Source organism: Dasypus novemcinctus, chromosome 12 (genome assembly GCF_030445035.2).
Source record: "Dasypus novemcinctus isolate mDasNov1 chromosome 12, mDasNov1.1.hap2, whole genome shotgun sequence".
In the NCBI taxonomy this organism is placed as follows: Eukaryota; Metazoa; Chordata; class Mammalia; order Cingulata; family Dasypodidae; genus Dasypus; species Dasypus novemcinctus.
In genome coordinates, this window is record NC_080684.1 from 3,905,091 (window position 1) to 3,928,364 (window position 23,274).

At 39.7% G+C, this 23,274-nt stretch overlaps 1 protein-coding gene and 1 long non-coding RNA gene across 3 annotated transcripts in view; one reads left to right on the forward strand and one right to left on the reverse strand.

The window, feature by feature from the left end:
- The window catches only part of LOC139440135 (uncharacterized), a 63,310-nt gene extending 41,775 nt beyond the window's left edge, over positions 1-21,535 (reverse strand). The window contains exon 1 of the long non-coding RNA XR_011650199.1: positions 21,469-21,535. This is a non-coding gene — a long non-coding RNA (uncharacterized lncRNA). The remainder of the gene's footprint in view (positions 1-21,468) is intronic.
- LOC101442735 (zinc finger protein 596-like) overlaps positions 21,458-23,274 on the forward strand; it is a 146,057-nt gene continuing 144,240 nt past the window's right edge. For both annotated transcript variants that reach the window (XM_058307769.2, XM_058307770.2), the window contains exon 1: positions 21,458-21,684. The gene's annotated coding sequence lies outside the window, so the exon portion shown is untranslated. The remainder of the gene's footprint in view (positions 21,685-23,274) is intronic.

A 23,274-nucleotide genomic window follows, 5' to 3' on the forward strand; every position in this document is an offset into this window, starting at 1 on the left:
CCATCCAGGGCAACTCTAAGTCCCAAAGGTGCCTCCACATCTCATCTCTTCCTGCTATTCCCTATACCCATCAGCCACCATGTCCACTTTTCCCACTCCAATGCCACCTTTTCTCTGTGGACCTTGGATTGGTTGTGTCCGTTGCACCTCTATGTCAAGAGGAGGCTCAGATTCCACGTGGATACTGGATGTAATCCTCCTGCTTTCAGTTGTAGGCACTCTAGGCTCCATGGTGTGGTGGTTGTCCTTCTTCAACTCCATCTTAGCTGAGTGAGGTGAGTTATTGGGCTTCATTTTTGAAGAAGTTTTGGATCACAGAGAGGTTCAACAATGGTAGGGGAGGAATACAGCTGTGGGATGGTATTGACAGGGGCCACATGGTTGGCAGAGAGTTCTCCAGGGCATATAACCAGGGTACATAAAAATGGTTGGATATTTTCATAGTGGTTACAATTAAAAACAAGAACTGAGGGAGTGCTGAGTTCCTAGCCAGGGGAGCTCTATCACAGTTCCTAAAGGAACAGCAACAATCCCCCAAGTGCAATGACAAAGACCAAAAGAGAAGGAAGGTCCAACAATGAGCCCTTGATACTAATGACTATGCTTGTGAGCCTGTGCACCTGACATAAGAACAAGGCCTAGAGCTGCAGGGTGCCTAAGAGTTACCTCCTGAGAGCCTCCATGTTGCTCAAATGTGGCAGTCTCAAAGCCAAACTCAGCATGTAAATGCGTTGCCTTCCCCCCAGCGTGGGACATGACTCCCAGGGATGAGCCTCCCTGCTGCTGAGGGATTACTACGAAGTACCAGCTGATGATGTAACTAGAAAATGACCTTGAATAAAAGGGTCAACACAGACCAGCAGAATATCTCAATCTATGTATAATACCAGGAGTTAAAAATGCTTTTTGACCTGAATAAAAGGGGGAAATAGAAAGGACAAATGAGTTTATATGGCTATGAGTCTCCAAAAAGAGCCAGGAGGTTATCAGAGGGGTTGCCCTTATGCACACCTCAGCAGAGTCCCAGAGACAGATAAAGTAGATACAACACCAGGTATTGGTTCTTCTGAGGACTACAGAGACCACAGGTTCTATGGTCATGGCAGATGGAGTTCAGTGCCATGTCAGTTGGTCCTACTTTGGAGTTTGTGTTTCTGTGTGATGGAGCTGGACTCAGATGTGATCTTTGTCCACAAGACTTTCCTGTTACTTTTACTGGAACTTTAGTTGGTGCTGGGGTTTAATGTATACCCAGGGGACCTGTATCTCTGGACTGACCATGTGATAGCCAGGCCCTGAGCCTCAACAGACTTGCAACTCCTACACTCTGGTTTATTGGACTTACCCCACTCAGCTAACATGGAGGTGAAGAAGGTCAACCACCACACCAGGTAGCCAAGAGTGTCTACAACTGAAAGCAGGAGAATTGCATCCAGTATCCATGTGGAATCTAAACCCCCTCTTAATATAGATGTGGAGTGGACACAACCATTCTAAGGTCCATAGGATGGAGGAATAGAGTATGGATTAGAGTGGTCTTACTGATATTCTATTCATGAACTATTGTGATTAGTATTCGAAGAAAATGTGGCATTGGTGTGGAGAAAGTGGCCATGGTGGCTGCTGGGGGTAGGGAGTGGGAGGAAGAGATGTGATGTGGCATTTTGGGGGGTTGGAGTTGTCCTGGGTGATGCTACAGGGACGGTTACTGGACATTGTATGTCCTCCCATGGCCCACTGTGTGGACTGTGGGAGAGTGTGGGCTATGGTGTGGACCATTGACCATGAGGTGCAGCAGTGCTCAGATATGTACGTATTCACCAAATGCAATGAATGTCTCATGATGATGGAGGAGGTTGTTGATATGGGGGGAGGAGTGGGGTGAAGGGGGTAGGGGGGTATATGGGGACCTCGTATTTTTTTTAATGTAAGATTAAAAAAATAAAGAAAGACAAAAAAATTGAAGGAAAAAAAAAGAGACAATGGAATGCACTCCACCTATTTGGAGGGATTCCTCAGAGCCTTAGCAAATGTTCGTACTGTAATAGCAGTAGATTGGAAAATGTTAATCTGCACTCTTACTACACCAGCTCAATATAACATTTGGTTAGTTGAATGTCACAAATGAGTTAAACAACAGCACATTCATAACCTTAATCAACAGATTCCTGTTAGTCTTGAAGCTCTTCTTGATATCGGCCAATTTGCCAATCCTCAGGCTCAGGGTCAAGCAAATCAAAGGTTGTTTACTCAATGTTCTGAAATCACTCAAAGGCATGGAAAGCTGTGCCAAAAAGTAAATGCCTTCAGAAATCTTTCACTTCCATTATAACAGGGTGCTCATGGACCTTATATGGATTTTATAGATAAGCTTAAAAAGGCCATTGATCAACAGATAGACTATACTCAGGCTGCTGACACATTACTTATGCAGCGAGGTTATGAGAATGCTAATGCTGATTGTCAACAGGTTCTGTTACCTATCAAATTCACCACAGTTGCCATAGAAGATTATCTGAAGGCTTGTCAAAATGTGTGTACTGAGATCCATAAAGAAAAAGTTCTTGCTGTTCTTATTAATGCCGTCACTTGTTTTAAATGTGGGAAAAGAGGACATGTTCAGAAGGATTGTACTGTTAAAAATTCTTCTCCCTCTGAACACTTTCCCACCCAAGTTGTCCTAAATGTAAAAAAGGAAAACATTGAGCTAACTAATCCAAATCCTGATTTGACAGTCAAGGGTGATGCCCCTATCAGAAAACACCCAGAGGAGTGAGGTTCTCCGTGCTCCCCAAACATACTGGAGCAAACCTCAGGCATTTTGGGAAATGTCCGATCTTCAATCTCTGATCTTAAAGCAAGCACCCAAGAAAGTGCCAGATTTGACCTCTGCTCCACACAAAAAGTAATTTTATTTTATTATTTTTTAATGTTACATTTAAAAAATGAGGTCCCCATATAGCCTGCACCCCCCTCACCCCACTCTCCCACATCAACAACCTCTTTCATCTTCGTGGCACATTCACTGCTTTTGGTGAATACATTATGGAGCACTGCTGCACCGCATGGATAGTGGTTTACATTGTAGTTTACACTCTCCCCCAGTCCAACCAGTGGGCCATGGCAGGACATACAATGTCCAGCAACTGTCCCTGCAGTACCACCCTGGACAACTCCAAGTCCTGAAAAAGCCCCCACATCATATCTCCAATTCCCTCTCCCTATGCTTAGCAGCTACCATGGCCATTTTTCCCATATGAATGCTACATTTTCTTCCATTACTAATCACAATAGTTCCAAAATAGAGTATCAGTAAGTCCACTCTAATCCATACTCTATTCCTCCATCCTGTGGCTCCTGGGATGGTTATGTCCACTCCACCTCTATATCAAGAGGGGGGTTAGATTCCACATGGATGATGGATGCAATTCTCCTGCTTGCAGTTAATTTTATAAGAACAAAATAAGATTGAGTTGGTTTATACAGGTGTCTGGGGCCCTCTACCCAGAAATGTCTTTGGTCTTCTTGTAGAGTAATCCAGTGCACCTATTAATAGGCTCACTGTTCACCATGGTGTTATTGATAATGATTATACAGGAGAGATAAAATTTATGCTTAATTCCAATGTGTTTCAAATTGTTCCAAAGGGGCAGTATATCACACAACTTTCACTGCTTCCTATGCCTCCTACCAAATCAGAATCTAAGGATCAATCTAGGGACTTTGGCAGTATCACTGTTCAACAATTCTAGACTCAAGCCCTACAGCAGAATAAACCTATGCTAACAATATCCATAAATGTAAGGTTTCCTGGGATAGTTAATACAGGAGCTGATGCATTGGTTATTTCAGAGTCTATTTGGTCATCTGCCTGACTAAAAGAATCCTGCTCCTTTCCTTTGCAAGGAATTGAAGGTTCAACAACTACACAGCACAGTTCTATGCTGTTACAGGTAACTAGGCCAGAGGGAGAGTAAGAACATTTTCAACCTTATGTTGTCCCCATCCCTATTAATTTGTGGGGAAGAGACTTACTATCACCATGGAATGCCAAAATCACCATTCGGGATTTTTAATAATGATCACTGATCATTTAGCTCCTCTTTCCCTTACATGAATCTCTAACAAATCTCTAAGGGTTGGTCAGTGGACTTTATCAAAGGAAAAACTTTATCATGCACATCAACTGGTGAAAGAGCAATTAGCCCTTGCTCACCTAAAGGTGTCCCATGGTCCCTGGAACACTCCTATTTTTGTTATTCCAAAGAAGTCTAGAAAATGGAGACTTATTCATGATTTTAGACGAATTAACAAAATTATTCAACCCATGCCTTACAACCAGGTCTACCTAATCCTGCTTAATCCCCCCAAATTAGCCTTTAATTATTGTTGACTTGAAGGATTGTTTCTTTACAATTCCCTTAGCTGTGCAAGATCACCCTCAGTTTGCTTTTTCCTTGCCAGCTATTAACAATGCTTCTCCCATGCAGAGATATCAATGGGCTGTGCTTCCTCAAGGTATGGTTAATAGCCCTACCATTTATCAATTTTTTTTTCAACATTTTTACAGCCTATTCATAAAAAAACATCCAAAAGTTATTCTCTATCATTATATGGATATTTTACTTGCAGCTGATACAGAAAAAAAGCTTAGTTTCTTTTACATGAAGTCCTTCACATCATCCAAGTTAATAGTTTACTTATTGCTAAAAAAAAAAATTCAGAGAGTAGAAGCATGGCAGTATTTAGGTTATACTTTAGCCAACAAAAATGTGCAACCATCATCCATTAAATTAACCATTTCAGGGGCAAGATGGTGGCTAAGTGAGCTTACCTGACGGTCTCTCCTGCAAAGAAGTGGCTGGGCAGCATTGGAGGTTCTCCGGGACCAGGCTGTTTCAGGATTTTTGCAGGGCAGAGGTGTCTGGACATCGATTTGGTGGGAAGGTGCTGCAGGGAACACCTCACATTTGCTGGGTTTTCTCATCCTCCACTGCCTCATTTCTGTGTGAATTGATTTTGGCTACCTACACTATCCCCTTCCCTATACATCTTGATATCCTCCATCATCTACTGTCTCTCCTATATTCCACATCCCTTTCTTTGATCCACAAAGTGTCTAACTCTTAATTTCTAGTACCTTTGTTTTGTTTTCTGTCTGTTACCCACTCTGGAAACTATTACTTTTCTTTTCTCTTTCCCTCTCTCACAAAAATACTAGCTTTTTAATTCACACCATATTCCTCCCATATTCAGTCGACTACCTCATTATAGGTACTATACCTACTGCTATAACTCTACACAACTTACATGAATCTAATATCCATCCGCCCAGATCTCATATTGTTGCTCTGTTAACATTTATCACCAATACTACTTTACACTTTTTCCTTGCATACACAATTGCCTTTCCCTGGCCCTAATACTTTCGTTTAAAGTGAACTCAACCAGCAATAAGAAATTAGAATAAGAAGAACAAAGTGACAAAGCAAAGATATAACACTTAAGCAAAAACAACAGCTAATTAATCCCCAAGACTAGACAAAAAAGCTAAGGAACTGATTAAACCCATCAAGATAAAATGATGACCAGACAGCAACAAAAATCTACAAACCAAACCAGTAATCAGGAAAACATGGCTGAATCCAATGAACAAACTAAAAATCAGGAAGGGAAGCAGAACTTCACACAAGTAATGAAAGATCTCAGAACATTTATGATCAACAAATTTAATGAAGTAAAGGAAGAGGTTAACAACATGAAGACAACACTTGGAGGGGAAATTGCAGACATACACAAAAAGATAACAGATATGATGGGAATGAACACCACAGTTCAAGAAATCAAAAATACACTTGCAGCAAATATCAGTAGACTAGAAGAGGCAGAGCACAGAATTAGTGATGTGGAAGACAATACATTGGAAATCAAACAGATAGTAGACTTGATCGATAAAAAGAAAAAATCCAGCTAGGACTTAGGGACCTGAATGATAATGCAAAATGCTCAAACATACCTATTATAGGCATCCCAGAAGGAGAAGAGAAGGGAAAGGGGTCAGAAGGAGTGTTGCAGGAAATAATGGCTGAAAACTTCCCAAATCTACTGAAAGAGACAGAAGTACATATCCAAGAAGCACAGCGCACCCCAATCATCATAAACCCCAACAGGCCCCCCCCAAGACATATACTTGTCAAATTATCCAATGCTCAAGACAAAGAGAAAATTCTAAAAGCAGCAAGAGAAAAGAAAACCATCACATACAAGGGAAGCTCCATAAGATTAAGTGCTGATTTCTCATCTGAAACCATGGAGGCAAGAAGGCAGTGGTATGATATAGTCAAGGTACTAAAGGACAAAAAATGCCAACCAAGAATACTCTATCCAGCTAAACTAGCATTCAAAAATGATGGAGAGTTCAAAATATTCACATATAAACAGAAACTGAAAGAGTATGCCAACAAGAAACCTCCCCTTCAAGAAATTCTAAAGGGAGTTCTGCAGGAAGAAAGGAAAAAACAGGACAGGCAGAGTTGGAGGAGAGTGTAAGAGCAACAAAAAAGACAAAAAAGAGAAGGGGGAAAGAAAAACAAACAAAATATGACAAACACAAGTCCAATCAAAATATGGCTAACACAAATAATTCCTTGAAAGTAATAACACTGAATGTCAACAGATTAAACTCACCTATCAAAAGATTCAGACTGGGACACTGGATAAGGAAATATGACCCATCTATATGCTGTCTACAAGAGACACATCTTAGATCCAGAGACTCATGGAGGTTGAAAGTGAATGGTTGGAAAACAATCATACAAGCAAACAATAACCAAAAAAAAGGCAGGAGTAGCTATATTAATATCGGACAAAATAGACTTTAAATGTGAAACAATTGTGAGAGACAAAGAAGGATACTACATTTTAGTGAAAGGGTCAATCTGTCAAGAAGATCGAACAATCATAAATATTTATGCTCCTAACAAGGGTGCCTCTAAATACGTGAGGCAAATGCTGGAAAAACTAAGTGAAAAAATAGATGCCTCTACAATTATAGTGGGACACTTTAATACACCACTATCAACTCTGGACAGAACATCTCAAGAGAGAATCACTAAAGAAACAAAACATTTGAACAGTATATTAGAGGAGCTGGACTAATAGACATATATAGATCATTACACCCAAACACAGCAGGATATACATTTTTCTCAAGCACACATGGTTCATTCTCCAAGATAGACCATATGCTAGGCCACAAAGAAAGGCTTAATGAATTCAGAAAGATCAAAATCAGGCAAAATAATATCTCTGACCACAGTGGAGTGAAGCTGGAAATTTGCAAGGGTCAGAAGCACAGATTTCACACCATGATTTGGAAATTAAACAGCACAGTATTAGAAAAACACTGGGTCAAAGAGGAAATCTCAAAAGAAATCAACGACTACCTTGAAACAAATGATAATGATAAACAACATACCAAAACTTATGGAATGCATCAAAAGCAGTACTGAGAGAGAAATTTATAGCCATAAATTCATATATCAAAAAAGAAGAGCAAAAATTGAAGAACTAATTGCACATTTGGAGGAATTAGAAAAAAAAACCAACAAAGTAATCCAACAGGAAGAAGAAGGCAGGAAATAACAAAGAGAAGAGAAGAACTAAATGAAATAGAAAATAAGAAAGCACTGGCAAAGATAAACAAGAACAAGAGCTGGTTTTTTGAGAAGATCAATAAAATTGACAAACCTTTAGCGAGACTAACAAAGAAAAAAAGAGAGAAGATGCAAATACACAAAATAAGAAATGAAAAAGGAGATATCGCCACTCACCCCACAGAAATAAAGACTATCATAAGAGGATACTTTGAAAAACTATATTCCAACAAAAATGACAATTCAGAGGAAATGGACAAATTCCTAGAAACACATAAGCAGCCTATATTGACGAAAGAAGAAATTGATGATCTCAACAAACCAATCACAAGTAAAGAGATAGAATCTTCATTAAAAACCTCCCAACTAAGAAGAGCCCAGGGCCAGATGGCTTCACAGGTGAATTCTACAAAACATTCCGGAAAGAGCTAACACTAATTCTGCTGAAACTATTCCAAAAAATTGAAACAGAAGGAACATTGCCTAACTCCTTCTATGATGCCTACATTACCCTAGTACCAAAGCCAAACAAAGACACCACAAGAAAGGAAAATTACAGACCAATTTCTCTAATGAACCTAGATGCAAAAATACTTAACAAAATACTTGCTAAACGTATTCAACAACACATTAAATGAATTATACACCACGACCAAGTGGGATTCATTCCAGGTATGCAAGGATGGTTCAACATAAGAAAATCAATCAATGTCATACACCACATAAACAGATTGAAGGAAAAAAATCACATGATTATATCTATAGATGCAGAAAAAGCATTTGACAAAATACAGCACCCCTTCTTGATAAAAACACTCCAAAAGATCGGAATACAAGGAAATTTTTTGAACATGATAAAACAGTATATATGAAAAACCTACAGCCAACATTGTTTACAATGGAGAAATCCTAAAATCCTTCCCTCTAAAGTCAGGAACAAGACAAGGATGCCCATTGTCTCCCCTTCTATTTAACATTGTCTTAGAAGTACTTGCTCGAGCACTGAGGGAAGAACCAGATATAAAAGGCATTCAGATTGGAAAGGAAGAAGTCAAAATTTCATTATTTGCAGATGACATGATCCTATACATAGAAAACCCTGAGAGATCTGCAACAAAGCTTCTAGAACTCATAAATGAGTTTAGTAAAGTCGCAGGTTATAAGATCAATGCACAAAAATCAGTAGCATTTCTGTACACCAATAATGAGCAAGATCAGGAGGAAATCAAGAAACAAATACCATTCACAATAGTAAATAAAAAAATCAAATATTTAGGAATAAATTTAACTAAAGATGTAAAAAAACTTATACACTGAAAACTATACAAGACTGTTCAAGGAAATCAAAGAAGACCTAAATAAATGGAAGAATATTCCTTGTTCATGGATAGGAAGACTAAATATTATTAAGATGTCTATCCTACCAAAACTGATCTACACATTCAATGCAATCCCAATAAAAATCAACACAGCCTTCTTTAAGAAACTAGAAAAACTAACTATGAAATTTATTTGGAAAAGAAAGAGGCCCCGAATAGGCAAAGACATATTGAAAAAGAAAAACAAAATTGGAGGAATCACATTACCTGACTTCAAAACATACTACAAAGCTACAGTAGTGAAAACAGCATGGTATTGGCATGAGGAGAGACACACAGACCAATGGAATCGAATTGAAAGTTCTGATATAGAACCTCATATATATAGCCATATATTATTCGATAAAGCCACCAAATCCTCTCAACTGGGAGAGAATGGCCTATTCAACAAATGGTGCCTGAGAACTGGATATCCATATGTAGAAGAATGAAAGAAGATTACCATCTCACACCTTATACAGAGATCAACTCAAGATGGATCAAAGACCTAAACATAAGAGCCAAGACCATAAAGACCTTGGAAAGCAGTGTAGGGAAACATCTACAGGACCTTGTAATAGGAAATGGCTTCATGAATATCACACCAAAATCACGAGCAGCAAAAGAACTAATAGATAAATGGGTCTTCCTCAAAATTAAAGCCTTCTGCACCTCAAAGGTGTTTGTCAAGAAAGTAAAAAGGGAACCCACACAATGGGAGAAAATATTTGGCAACCATATATCTGATAAGAGGCTTATAACTTGCATATATAAAGAACTCATATATCTTGAAAACAAAAAGATAAACAACCCATTTAAAAAATGGGAAAAAGATTTAAATGGACACTTCTCCAAAGAAGAAATACAAATGGCTAAAAAGCACATGAAAAAATGCTCCAAATCTCTAGCTATCAGGGAAATGCAAATCAAAACTACAATGAGATACCATCTTACTCCCATAAGATTGGCAGCTATGAAAAAAACAGAAGAATACAAATGCTGGAGAGGATGTGAAGAAAGGGGAACACTCATCCACTGCTGGTGGGAATGCAGAAGGATCCAACCATTCTGGAGGACAGTTTGGTGGTTTCTCAAAAAGTGACCATAGATTTACCATATGACCCAGCAATACCACTGCTTGGTATATTCCTAGCAAAACTGAAAACAAGGACACAAACCGATATATGCACAACAATGTTGATAGCAGCATTGTTCACTATCGCCAAAAGTTGGAATCAACCCAAATGCCCATCAACAGATGAGTGGATCAATAAAATGTGGTATATACATACAATGGAATACTACTCGGCTTTAAGAACAAATACACTACAAACACACATGATAACAAGGATGAATCTTGAGAACCTTATGCTGAGTGAAGCAACCCAGGCATTAAAGGACAAATACTACATGACCTCAATGATATAAAATAAGCAAGCTGCCTCAGAGAGCTAGAGACTGGAAAATAGGGTTACAGGAAATCGGGGGGTAGAGGAAGGATGTGAGCCAATGTCTGCAGGGGTGGAATCTATGATGAGCTTGTGGTAAGTATGAGCACAAAGAAGAGATAAAATGGGGGCAAGGGATTGCCTGGGTGGGGCTTTACGGGTTTGAGGGGGGCTGGGGATGGGCGGATGGGTAATAGTGCCCAAAAAATTGGGGGGAGGGGGGGACAACATAGGAACATAGGAGAGTGTCAGGTGTTGGTTGAGAGTAAAATGCTGAGAAAACCGTATCAAAATATAATTAAGAGGGTTACCTGTTTAGGATGCTCAGAGGGGATGGTCTGACATGGAACGGACTCCTGGGGAATGTCTGAATGCTCATTTTGCCAGGGTGGGTTGTACCATTGGGTAGAGACCAAGTAGTGAGAGTGGGGTGGACCCACATCCTGGGGAGGACTAATGCCATCAAAAAAGAGGGAACTGTATCTCTAGAGAGAAAGGATGGCTCCCAGGGCATTAGGGCAGTTGAGCAAGTCAGGCCCTGAACACTGTTGCAAGTATCTCTGGACGTGGCTCCTCAGGAAATGGAGATTGGCTGTCGCTGTGGGCCCCAAGGGGAGGGGGAAATGGATGTAGAATGGATGGAACCAAGGTAAATGTGGGGGTAAGAGAGGAGTTTCACGAGAGTACACAAGGATGGATATAAAACATGTAATATTACACCAAAAACATATAGGGGATGACAGACTAATAATGTAAACCATAATGTAAAACATAGGATAACTAAAAATTTAGAAAACTGTATATCCTAAAGTATGGACCACAATGTAAGCACAGATGTTACCTTGTTTGAAAGCTATTGTCTCAGAGTCTGTACATCAGTTTAAGTAACTATGATATGAATAAGTTATAAGATTATCACTGTGGAACGGAAAAGGTTTTATGGTGGATGTGTGGGAGTACTGTATATTGTATATAGGAATTACTGTGATCTAAGGCTCTTGTGAAGAGAAGCTCAATAATTAGGAAAAAAGAAAAGAAAAAGATGGGATGTAGAATTTTTCCAAATCAATATGTATTCTAGATCTAACCTTTAAACTCATTGCTATATTCCATTTTACTAGTAAGAGAACCTGACATTATATTGGGCTTCACTTTTCAGGAAGTTTTGGATCACAGAGTGGTTCAACAATGGCAGCGGAGGAATACTGGTATGGGATGTTATTGACAGGCGATATATGGTTGACAGGGAGTTATACAGGGCATATGTCCAGGATGCATGGTAATGTTTGGATATACTCATAGTGGAAACAATTAAAAACAACAGCTGGGGGAGTACTGGGTTCCTGGCCAGGGGTGCTCTGTCGTGGTCCCTAGGGGAGCAGTGGCAGTCCCCCAGGTGCAACAGTAAGGACCAGGAAGGAATGAGGGTCCAACAGTGAGCCCCTGATACTAATGACTATGCTTGTGAGCCTATACACCTGAAATAAGAACAAGGCCTAGAGCAGCACTGTGCCTAAGAGTTCCCTCCTGACAGCCTCTGTGTTACTCAAATGTGGCCAGTCTCGAAGCCAAACTCAGCATGTAAATGCAATGCATTCCCCCCAGCATGGGACATGACACCCGGGGATGAGTCTCCCTGGCACCGAGGGATCACTACCAAGTACCAGCTGATGATGCAACTAGAAAATGACCTTGAATTAAAGGTTCAACACGGACCAGAAGAATATCCCTGTCTACATATATTAACAGGAGTTTAAAATGCCGTTTTACCTAATGTAAGGGAGAAATGGAAAGGAGAAATGAGTTTATATGGCTATGAGTCTCTAAAAAAGAGTCTGGAGGTTGTCAGAAGGATTGCCCTTATGCACACCTGAGCAGAGTCTCAGAGACGATAAAGTAGATACAACCCCAGGTATTGGTTCTCTTGAGGGCTGAGACCCATAGGTTCTATGGTCATGGCAGATGGAGTTCACTGCCATGTCGGTTGGCCCTTCTTTGGAGCTGGTGTTTCTGCGTGATGGAGCTGGACTCAGATGTGGTCTCTTTTCACAAGCCTTTCCTGCTACTTTACTGGAATTGTAGTTGGTGCTGGGGTTTAAGATATATCTAGGGGATTTGAATCTCTGGACTGACAATATGATAGCCAGGCCCTGAGCCTCAACATACTTCAGCTCCTACACTCTGATTTATTGGACTTATCCCACTCAGCTAACATGGAGTTGAAGAATGTCAACCACCACACCATGGAGCCTAGAGTGCCTACAACTGAAAGCAGGAGGATTGCATCCAGTATCGATGTGGAATCTAAGCCTGCTCTTGACATAGATGTGCAATGGACACAACCAATCCAAGGTCCACAGAGAAAATGTGGCAATGGTGTGGGAAAAGTGGTCATGGTGGCTGCTGAGTGTGGGGAATGGGAGGAAGAGATGAGATGTCGAGGTGTTTTCGGGACTTGGAGTTGTCCTGGGTGGTACTTCAGGGACAATTACCGGACAGTGTAGATCTTCCCAGGGCCCAGTGGTGGAACGTGGGAGAGTGTGGGCTATGATGTGGACCGTTGACCATGAGGTGCAGCGATGCCCAGAGATGTGATTACCAAATGCAATGGATGTGTCATGATGATGGGAAAGAGTGTTGCTGTGGGGGGAGTGGTGGGGTGGGGGCGGTGGGTTTGAATGGGACCTCATATTTTTTGAATGTAATATTTTTAAAAAATGAATTAAAAAAAAGTTAACCATTTCTTCTGAACTTACTTTGAATAATTTACAGCATATTTTAGCAGTCATAAACTGGATAAAACCCACTTTAGGTATTCCTATGTATCAACAGCATCATCTGTTTAACACCACTATGGGAGATAAAAATCTAACTTCCAAATATATGCTAACTGCTGAAGCCAAATCTGAATTGGACTTAGTGTCACAAGCCATCTCATGAAAAGTATTTACATCATCTTAACCCTGACTTCCTGATACATATTTTCTGCCTTTTTACACCACATTCTCCAACAGGATAAATAGGCCAATTAACTCCAGCACTTCATATTTTCCAGTGAGTTTATTTATGACATACCCCCAAAAAATCACTTACTCCATATGTTCAACTTGTTGCCTCTTTAATCATGAAGGGATGGACTCACTGCTTGCAAGTAAGTAGAAAAGAACCTTCATCATTGTTCTTTTCCTTTACCACCTCACAGTTCAATGGTTTGCTACAGCATTCTCCTGAATTTTAAATTGCTTTAATAAATTTCTATGGGAATGTTAACTCCCTTCTTGCGAATAAATTCCTCCAACACTTGAACACCTTGCCCTTTACTCTCCCTGTTGTTATTTCTCACCATCTCCTTCCTCAAGCTCTTGCTGTTTTTGTTCACCGATCTAGAAAAACTGGTAAAGCTGTTCTTACCTAGAAAATGCCTGAAGGCTAGCAATAATTTACTTTTTGAGGCTATTCATCCACCCAAAAAGCTGAACTCACAGCAGTCATTGTGTTCTTACAACATTTTTCTTCACAGCCTCTAAATATTGTTAGCAACTCTGCTTATACTGTCTATGTGGTTCACACTATTCAAACTGCACTTATTAAACCTTCAAATAACAAAAGTTTACATGTGCTTTTTCTTACCATCCAATCTCTTTTAAATGCTCAGATTAATCCTGTTTATATTACTCACATCCATTCTCACACTTCTCTACCAAGACCATTGACAGAAGAGAATGCTAAAGCTGAGGGCTTAGTCAGGACTTCAACACTTGCTTCTCAACAAGCTCATTTATCTCATGATTTCTTTCACCAAAATGACAAAGCTCTCATGACACTGATTTGTCCTAGCTCAAGTTAAACAAATTGTTCACAGCTGTGACTACTGCCAAGCTGTTACTTCATTGCAACCTGTATCAGCTGTTAACCCTTGCAGTTTACAGCCCAATAAATTATGGCAGATAGATGTAACTCACTATCTCTCATTTGGTCAACTGAGGTATATTCATGTTACTATTAACTCATTCTTGCATTACTTATTTACTTCTTTGCGTATTGCAAATGAGCTCACATCTTCTTCAAGCTTTCTCCATCATGGGTCATCCCCACACTTTAAAAACTGATGATAGTCCCAATTACACTTCATAAGTCTTCAAAGTTTTTTACAAGATCGGAATATTCAATATATAACTGGCATTCCTCATAATCCACAAAGACAAGGTATGGTAGAAAGTTCACACCATCTTTTAAAAAATATCTTAAAAAACAAAAAAGGAAGAATAGAGACCTTCCACCATGGGATCAGTTACAAAAAGTCTTATATACATTAGATTTTTTGAACCATGATGCTCATTCCCATTCTGCCATAGAAAGGCATTTTTCTAGCCCCTCACATCCTCATTCACATCCACTGGTTTGGTATAAATTTCCTAACTTGGGCCCTGAATGGCAGGAAACTGCCTCTCTCATTACATGAGTATGGGGGTAAGTTTGTGTTTCTACTTCTACAAGAATCCACTGATTGCCAGCCCAAAATGTAAAACCGTATCATGGACCTTTATGAGAAGGGTCTCCAACCTCCCGCCTTCAAGCTGAACATGACCGTGACCCCAGATGACCTGGACTTTCTCTGCTTGCTGAAGCTTTTGAAAATTGCAAGTCAAATGCTTTTTGGCAACTTAATAGTTGCAATAATTTCCACTGTAGCCATTGCAGCACTAGCCTCTGCTACTGCTGTTGCTCTAACTCCTTCAATTCAAATTGCTAAAGAATTAGATTTATTTATAGACAACTTGACAAATGAACTGTTAATTCAAACAAGTATAAATAGCAAAATTATGTCTAGATTAGAGGCCTTAGAAGCTGCTGTTATGTAGATAGGACAGTGCCAAAAAGCTTTAACTGTGTGATTTGTCATGTGATTATAACTTTACCCATATTTGTGTAACCCCCTTTCGTAAGATTTATAGAATGAAACCTAGAAGACTGTCCAGCATAACCTTAATACTGCTTTCTCCCAAAATGCATCACAAGAGCTTGTATAATTACAAACATGTTTGTCTCAAAATCACCACGAGCATATTCAAAGATATATTAATGTAATCACATCCATATTACAATGCTTCTCCCCTTCTAATTGGCTTCCACATCTCTAGCTACACAATTAGATACAATCCGTTTTCGTTATATTATTGATTGCAGCCATTCTTTATCTAGACTACAAGTTTGTAAAAAAAAAATTTTAAATGATGTATTTCTTAAGTTTCTAACTCATAAAAAAAAAAAAAAAAAAAAAAGGGCAAACTGTAACAAACCAGGCTGGCTCTGTGAGACCCTGAAGGAAGTTCAAGGAAAACTTTGAATGCAGATGGTTGAAAATGACTGTCACCATCATGTCTGACTGAGAAGCCTTTTAAGTCACATAGTACCCATAGAAATTTGTTGAGTATGTAAGGGGATGGAAGTGACTGTGATGTTCAGAACATAACCTGTTTTAAGCACACAATGAGACATTTAATCACAAGCTGTACTAAGTTAGACATGCTTATGATTAACAAAGAGGATAGATTAATGTGCATAATCCATTGTTAATTCCACATCAAGGCTAGGAACAAGAGAATATATAAGGGAGAAAAACCAATAAAGGGAGCTGTTTCTTTGAGCATGCAACTGCAATGTATGTGTGTAATTTCTTCATCCACCTGAGACTTGCTAGACAAAACTCTTCCAACTTCTAAACCCCAAAAGGATATGTCAGTTCTCAATAAGTTTAAAAGGATTGAAATTAAACACTCTGATCACAATGGTATTAAGTTGGAAATTAATAACAGGTGGAATATATGTAGATTAAAAATATATGTAGATTAAACAATACACTTAAATAATCAGTGATTCAAACAAGAAATTGCAAGCAAAATCATTAAATTTCTCAAGATGAATGAAAACAAAGACATAACATATAAAAACTTATGGCCATGGAACAGATACAGCTCAAGTGATTGAGCATCTGCTTCCAGTGTATGGTGTCCTTGGTTCAATCCCCTGTACCTACTAAAAAAACTGTGGCAGTCCTAAGAATGAAATACTATGAAAAAAATTAAATTATAGACCAGTATCTCAAATGAATATAGATTTAAAAATCTTCAACAAAATACATCCTAACCAAATTCAAAAGCACATTAAAATTATATACCATGATCATATATATTTTTATTTGAGGTATACTGGTGCAAGGGATTGAAACCATGACCTTCTATGTGGGAAGCTGATACTCAAACTCTGAGCCACATTGGCTACCCTGAGTTAGTTTTGCTATTTGTTTGCTTATTATTTGCTTTTTGTTTTTAGGAGGCACCAGGAACTGTACACAGGACCTCTTGTGTGTGCTCAACTACTTGAGCAACATCCACTCCCTGATCATGTGGCCTTAATAAGAAGTAATCAAAGATGGTTCAGCATAAGAAAATCAATGAGTGTAATATACTACAGTAATAAATTGAATAAAAATTCAGTTTATTATCTCATATGATCAAGAAAAGACATCTGACAAAATATAAAATCCCTTCTTGATAAAAATTCTCTGAAACATAGCAACAGAAGAAAACATTCTCACTATGATAAAGGTCACATGTGAAAAGCCCATGACTAACATTGTACTGAATGGTGAAAGACCATTTTTCCCAATGAGATTGGGAAAAGAGCAAGGATGCCCACTCTTTCTGTTATTCAATATTGTGCTAGATGTTCTAGGTAGAGCAATTAGGCAAGTAAAAGATAAAAATGCACACAAATAGGAACAAAAGAAGTAAAACTTTCACTATTCCCTGATACGATCGTATCTTAGAAAAACCTTAAAAATTTACAGCAAAACAATAGAACTAACAGACAACATTAGCAAAGCTGCAGAATACATGATTAATATGCAAGAAATCAATAGAGTTCTATACACTCCTAGTGAGTGAACTGAGGAGTAAATTAGAAAAAAAATTCATTTATAATATTGACTAAAATAATCAAATATTTAGGAATAAATGACAAAGGACAGAAACCAAGGGGGATATCAATAAATTTAAGGACATTCTATGTTCATGGTTTGGACGACTAAATATCACTAAGACATCAATTTTACCCAAAAAGATCTATAGATTTAATGTAATCCCAATACAAATTCAAACAGCCATCTTTGTAAAACTGGAAAAGCCAGTTATCAAATTTATCTTGAAGCACATAGGTTCCGCAATAGTCAAAACTATCTCTAAGAAGAAGGAAGTTGAAGAATTCTTATTTCCTGACTTTAAAGCATATTATTTACCCAAAGTGGTAATAAACAGCATGTACTGGTATAAAGATTGTTTGACAGGATTGAAACAAGAGTTAAAAAGGCCCTCACATCTATGGTCAAGTGTTTTTTGACAATACAGTGAAACCAAACCAGCTGAGTTAGAACAGCCTATTCAACATACTGTGCTAGGAAAACTGGATACCCATATCTCAAATAAAAAAAAGGATCCCTACCTCACACCTCATTAACTTAAATTATCTCAAAATAGGTCAAGAATCTAAATGTAAAAATCTAGAATCATAAAACTCCCAGAAGAAAATATAGGGCAACAACTTTTAAGATATTGAGGTAGGTGATGGTTTCTTGGCCCTTACACCCAAAACACAAGCAATGAAAGAAAAACATAGATAAATAGGACTTAGGACTTCCTCAAAATGAAAGACTTTTGTGTTTCAAACAAGTTTTTAAGAAGGTGAAAATGCAGACTACTCAATGGGAGAAAATCTTCAGTAACCATAATGTATTAGTCAGCCAGAGGGGTGCTGATGCAAAGTTCCAGAAATTGGTTTTTATCAAGGGTATTTATTTGGGGTAGGAGATTACAGATACCAGGCCATAAAGCATAAATTACTTCCCTCACCAAAGTCTATTTTCATGTGTTGGAGCAAGACAGCTGTTTACAGGTACAAGGGCACAGGCTTCCTGGGCTCCTACCTTCCAGGGTCTTGCTTCTCTCTGGGTTCAAGGTTCCTTTCTTCCTGGGGTTTGCTTCTCTTTCCTCTGTGTGCTGACTTCCCAGGGTTCCAGGTTAAGATTTCAGCATCAAACTCCAACACCAAAACTCCAGCTTTAAGAACCTCTAATTCTGTCTTTTGCCATGCATTTTATCTGTGAGTCCCCTCTCACCAAAGGGTGGAGGCCCAATGCCCTAATGATGTGGCCCAATCAAAGCCCTAATCATAACTTAATCATGCCCAGGTAAAACCAGATTAAAAACATAATCCAATATCTACTTTTGGAATTCACAACCATATCAAACTGGTATACCACATATCCAACAAGGGTTTTATTTCTGTGTTATATCAAAAGGCCACAAAACTCAATGACAGAAAGACAAAAGCCTAACTAAAAATGGGCAAGAGAGTTAAATAGACATTTTTTTCTAAGAAGAAATACAAATGGACAATATAGCTCATGAAAAGATGCTCTGCTATTAGGAATTAGGAAATGCTGATCAAAACTATAATGAGATAGTATTTCATGCCTTATAAAGTGGTAATTTTTAAAAAAGCAGGAAGCTATGTGTGCTGAAGAGGATGTGTAGAAATATGAACAGTCCTTCACTGTTGGTGGGAATGTAAATGGTGTTGCCTCTGAGGAGGATGATTTGATGCTCCCTCAGGAAGCTAAATGTAGAAACTGCCCTATGCTTTAGCAAGGACTGAAAGTAAGAATGCTAACAGATATTTGCACACCTATGTTCATAGTGGTAATCCTGACAATTGCTAAAAGATGGAAACATTAAATGCCAATCAACTGATGAATGGATAAACAAAATGTGGTATATACATACTATGGGATACTATTTGGGTATAAGAAGAAATTAAATCAGGATTCATGTGACAAAGATGAATCTTGATGATATTATATTGAGTGAAATAAGAGAAACAAAAGAATGAATATTTTATGTTCTTAGTGATATGGACTAAATACAATTAGTAAACTTAAGGAATTACATTATAGAGTATAGGTTGCTAGGAGACAGAATGTTGGTTAAGAAGGAGAGATGATACTGAATGTATGCAGAATGTTTAATAAGGCCTATTGTAAATATTTTTGTAATGGATAGTTGATATTAGCACATTATAATCACTATTACACACACTGCTTATTTACAGCCTGGGATTGTACTTGAAAGAGGTAGTCTAGGGAAGTTAATGTTAATTGAATCAAATAGCATAAGGGTAATCTAGGGGCTGTATAACATAGTGATTTTGGTGGTAGATGAGAATTGTGGTTAATACATATGAATACAAGAATGTTCTTCAACTACAAGATGTTAAGAATTTGGTGATAAATAGGAAAAATACAACTAATATAATTTATAGAATATAGTTAAGAGTAATATTGTATTATTTTTGTAGAAATGGTAAAGAAGGTACTATATTATTACTAAAGGAAAAATATATGTTTAGTTTTATAAAATATGAATAAGATTAAACTTTTTTCTTCAATTTCTTCATTAAGAATGAGGCGTGGGTCATTTAACCTATCTCTAATAATTCACGTATCTTTGTTTTTTATGGACAGAAAACAGCTTATTTCAAAGGCCGTAGCAAAACACACTAAAATTAGGACTTTTCCATCTATGGACCTATAAATGAGCCTTCAACAATTATGAATCACACAACCCAGAATAACCCATACTGAGAGTATGTATGTGTCCGCATATTCTTCCAAACAGCTGGTCAGAAAGTATCTAATTATTAAGATCTTCAGTAACATAGGCCCACGGTACAAGAGGCTCAAGTATTGGAATTCCTTTTCATTCTGACTAATATTAAAACGTAAAAAGAATACTACTACTACTACTACTACTAATAACGATGCCTAACCAATAACTTTATTCAATAACACTCCAACCCAACGAAAAAGATCACCATTCCCTCTCAAGAACCTGACAAGTGGGCAGGCTTGGAAAACCAGGCAGCCGAGCACCGGGAGGAAGGGCAGGGTCCCAGGGCAGGGCCAGGCAGGGCACCAGATCTAAGGGCGGCCTCACGGCGGAGCTACGTGATCAGATGGGAAGAGAACCACCCTTGAACCCTGAGCACTGCCGGGCCGTGTTCCGTCCACCCGGGCTTGGGCCACGGCCCAGGAGAGCCCGAGCTTAGAGCAAGCCCCAGCACCGAGCCGCGGGCGCCGGCTCTGCCCTGAGCCGGGAGCAGGGGAGGCTGGAACCAGGGACGGCGCCTGCGGACCTGGCCTCCCGCCGCCTCCGGAGGGGAGAGTGGGTCTGGGGGCCCAGCGCCCGCCCTCCCTCCAGCCGAGCCGGGGCGGGCGGGACAGCCCCGAGGGACGGGAGGGTCGCTGTTGCAGGGCCCAGCCGAGGGCGCGACCTCAGCGACCCCTGGCCTCGCGCTCTGCAGGGCGCTCGTCCTCCTCCCTCCGCAGCGTGGACGGAAGGAGCTGGGGCTGCTCGAGCAGCTTCTGAGCCTCCTGCTGGCCGGAGCGCGGCGCCATCCCCACGGCGGGACGAGAAGCCCCGGACAGCTAAGGCGGCGGACTGAGCACGGGCCTCCCTGAAGGCACCTGGCGCCGCCGGGGCTGCGGGAGGACTCGGCCCAGGAAGCGGCGGCGGCGGCGGGAACCGGGGGAGCGGGAGGGAGCGGGGCTTGCGGCAGCCCCGACGGGTCCCGCCTCCTCGCCACGCGGGTCTCGCCCTCCTGGCCAGAGCCGGAGGGAGAAGGGGGAAGCATTTATTTATCTTTCTTAACATTGGATAAACAATTGAGTTTGTTTTTAGGATTAAATTAGATAAAGGTGACTAGAGAGAATTTTTTAGACTAATGCTTGGCTAAATTGTTAAGGTTCCTTTTGTCTATTATTTTATTTTTTGAACTTGAGATGAAGTTAGAAAAATCAATGAGAGAAGTGTTTCCCTGCTTCCCAAGTAGGGAGGTCCAGGGCTCAATCCCTGGTATCTATTATAAACAAAACAAACAAATGAAAAAACTCACTCTCATTAGGGAGCAGACGTCGATCAGTGGTTGAGCGACTGTTTCCCAAAAACAGTTCCTGGGTTCTTACCTCTTTAACAAAATTCAGTGGCAGAGGGGTGACGTCATCAACAAGCGACGGCAGTCTTTTCCTGGAAACACCTTCCGTGAGACTCTGGAGAATGGAAGAGACTGGAGGGCTCCACAAATGCTGAATTGAAGAAAGAGAAACATCAGGTAGGAAACTCCCCTCGGACCTACCGGTCCTCTTCCCTTCCCTCTCAGCGGGTCCGTGCACAGCTTGGGAGTTCTCCAGAGACAGCCAGCGGCCTGGATCCCTCTCACCCGGGAACAGATTTTAGAGGCCCTCACAGCAGTGCGACAGAACCCCATTCATACCCAGGTACAGAGACAAGCTCATAGAGACCTAGTGCTGAAAACAAGCTGCTGAGGAATGCTGAAAACAGAAAGGCCCCCGTTTTAGGAGGAAGGGGAGTAAAATCGCAGCAGAATGGCTATGGCCTAGTGGTGCAGTCCCTCAATCCAGATAGTTAGTGTTGGTGGAATTCATTAAATGCAGAATGGACTCTTCTGGGGGTCCCACCTTTCTGGAATTACCCTGTCTAACTCTCAGAGGCAGGATAACCTAGTTGGGAAGAAGTGTTTGGCAGAAAAGCCTCACGGAGAAAAATGGAGAGAAACTGAACTCCTACTAGATTCGAGAGTCCCAGAAATGAAAAGTGTAACAAAAATGGGGCACTGACTGAGGAAGAGAATTTAAACAAATCATCGGAGCTGGGGACAAATATCTGCACAAAAACAAACAGAACAGATCAAGATTCCTGGAGAAGGAGGAGAGGAAATAACCTGGCAAGTTATGGCAGGTTGTTATGTTTCAGTTTCTGAGGAAAGGAGCACTTAAAAGAGGTAGAAACTAAGTTAAGTTTCAGTTTGATGATGTAGGGTTTAGCATGAAGGACTCCAGCTAGGGTACCCAGTTTGATCTGGCCATTAAGAGTTGTGATCAAAATAATGTAAAGTGTTGAGCCCATTTTCAGTTACTGCCTAAGGTCTTGGTGTAGTACTTGCAGATTATTTTCATGTTGGGCTCATAGATGGTCATGATACCCGTTTTTCCATGATCATCATTTTTATGTCATCCTAGACATAAATCATTTGCTGGATCACAAGTGGCTGGGGACACACATTCAAAACCCTTGAGTGAAAACAGTACTCCAGGGAGACTGCAATAAGTACTAGAGTAATAAAAGGCCCAATTGCATACATCAAAGTTATTTCCTAAGCCCATGATTTGCCCAAACTGAAATCAATGTGGTCAAATCAGGCCCTTGAGGAAGGCATTATCTGTTTAAACAATGGGGTCTGTTGAATTATTTCATGCAATTGTGCCTCAGGTTCCTCAGAAGTATTTACCCAGGTACAACAGGTGATGTTGGAGTGGCAAAATTGCCTCCTTGTTTCAGCTAATAAGTAACAAGTTTGGCAATGATACTGTCTAAAACAAGTTTAATTTTTTTAGGAAATTTACATTTCTATGCATTCTTTGTTTTCTTTGGAAATATTAGAATTTTGTTTTCCTCAATTTCTGGAATTATATGAGTATTGATTTATGTATGTGTGTATTTGTCTTTAAGCCAACTTGAATAGAGCTCTTTAAAGGAATTCCATAAGTTACTTTGGTAATAATATTCAGAGGTAGGAAAGTGTCATACATCAAACATACAGACAGACACAATACAGATCTTATAGCTTCAATTAAAACTAATTTAGCCATTTGTCAGACACAAAAGAAAACATAAAATTCCT